The sequence below is a fragment of the Dipodomys ordii genome, unplaced genomic scaffold, assembly GCF_000151885.1.
Source record: "Dipodomys ordii isolate 6190 unplaced genomic scaffold, Dord_2.0 Scaffold28, whole genome shotgun sequence".
Taxonomy (NCBI): Eukaryota; Metazoa; Chordata; class Mammalia; order Rodentia; family Heteromyidae; genus Dipodomys; species Dipodomys ordii.
Genome location: NW_012267244.1, coordinates 15,715,375 through 15,717,630, shown reverse-complemented (window position 1 = coordinate 15,717,630; position 2,256 = coordinate 15,715,375). Strand labels below are relative to the sequence as shown.

Sequence of the window (2,256 nt, the reverse complement as noted above, 5' to 3'; positions counted from 1 at the left end):
CCAGTTCAATTCCTCAGTACAATATAAACAGAAAAAGCCAGAAGTGGTGCTGTGGCTCAAGTGGTAGAGCGCTAGCCTTGAGCAAAAAGAGGCTCAAGGACAATGCCCAGGCCCAGAGTTCAAGCCCAGGACTAGGGAGGAAAAAAAAAAAAAAAGCCCACTTATCATAGGCCACAGTTGGAGATTTTTATTCCCCAAGAGCAAGAATTCAATACCTGAATATCTATTATGAATACTAACACTGAAATCTTCAGCTATGCACTGTAGCTCATGATTATAATCCTAGCAACTCAGGAGGTAGAAATCAAGAAGATCAAGGTTGGAGACTCTTGTTTTTTGGTTTCTTTTGGGGGTTTTTTTGGTTTGTTTTTTCTTTTTGTTGTTGTTGTTGTTTTGGGTAAATTATGGGGCTTAAACACTGGGCCTGAGCATTGTCCTTGAGTTTGTCAACTCAAGGCAAGTGCTCTACCACTGGTGGTTTATTGGAGATAAGAGATAAGAATCTCTGGCTGGGAAGGTACCACAGTGGTAGAGCGCTTGCATTGCACGCATGAGGCCCTGGGTTCGATTCCTCAGCACCACATAAGCAAAAAGAAAAAAGCCAGAAGTGGCGCTGTGGCTCAAGTGGTAGAGCCCTAGCCTTGAGCTGAAGAGCTGAGGGACAGCACCCAGGCCCAGAGTTCAGGCCCCACGACTGGACCCCAAAAAAAAAAAAAAAAGAGATAAGAATCTCTAGGACTTTCCTGCCCATGCTGGCTTTGAACCGTGATCCTTAGATTTCAACCTCCCGAGAAGCTAGGATTACAGGCGTAAGCTACCAGGGCCTGACTGGAGACTCTTTATTAAACAAAACAAAAAAGCCCCATATGGTGGTATATGCTTATAATCCTAGCTATTCAGCAGGATTGCGGTCCATGACTGGTCTAAGTACAGAATAGGAGATCTTTACCAGCCATATATCCAACAGGGACCTAATTTTCAACATATACAAGAAGCTCATGAAACTAAACTCCCCCCCAAAATCAATAACACAATTAATAAAAGGGCAAAGGAGTTAAAGAGAAACTTCTCACAAGAATGGCCAATAAACACATGAGGAAATGCTCACCATCTCTGGCCATAAAACAAATGCAAATCAAAATAACACTGAGATTCTATCTCACCCAAATAAAATTAGCTATTACATCAAGATGGCTCACACTTTTAATCCTAGCTACTCAGGATGCAGAGATCTAAGGATCATGGTTCAAAGCCAGCCCAGGTAGAAAAGTCTGGGAAACTCATCTCCAATTAACCACCAAAAAACTGAGAAGTGGAGCTGTGGCTTAAAGAATATTAGCCTTAAGCTCAGGGACAACACCCAGGCCTTGAGTTCAAGCCCCATGAACAACAACCCAAAAAGAATGTGAACAACAAATGATGACAGGGACATGAAGAAAAAGAAATCCTATTACACTATTGGTGAGAATGTAAACTAGTATAACCAGTCTAGAAGGCAGTATGGAGATTCCTCAAAAAACTAAACAGAGAACTACACAATGATCCAGAAATACCACTCTTGGGCAAACACTTGCACACACAATAAGAATTTACTCATCTACCACGAAAAACAATATTATGTCATTTGCAGGGAAATTGGAAAAAACTTATGTTAATAAAGTAAGTCAGGCACAGAGACATAAATAGCACATGTTCTCTCATCTGTGGACATTATATCTAAATTACAAACATATATGAAAACATATACATGATTATATGCATATAAACATGAACACAATGACTACTAAGAAGCTAATACTGTAAGGGGCTAATATTGTAATTCCTCTGAACAACTAACAAATAGTTTAACAAAATGAATACCAGCTAGCTAAAACATGGTGGTTGTTGTTTTTTGGAGGGGGGAGTTTCCAAGAGAAGATGATTATGGAGAAAGGAAGACTGAGTAAATATAGTTATTATTGTCAACATATATTAGATGATAAACTGAATTAAGTAACTTGATGGGATTAAGAGAGGAAAACAACAGAAGAGGTGAACATTGATCAAGATGTATTATATTTAAAATCTAACTTACTGAACTAAAACCTTTGTATAGCTACTTAAAATAATTTCAAACATTAAAACCCACTTCAATAAAATACTAACAGAAAAAAATAATGAAGGGGGGTGGGAGATGGGAAGGGATGGGAAGGGGAAACAAAGGAGGAGGCAACAATGCTTGATAAGAAATGTACTCATTATCTTGCCCATGTAATT

At 39.0% G+C, this 2,256-nt stretch overlaps 1 protein-coding gene across 1 annotated transcript in view; it reads right to left on the bottom strand.

Moving 5' to 3' along the window:
• Positions 1–2,256, bottom strand: part of Bdp1 (B double prime 1, subunit of RNA polymerase III transcription initiation factor IIIB) — a 110,846-nt gene that overhangs the window by 33,180 nt on the left and 75,410 nt on the right. The window lies entirely within an intron of this gene.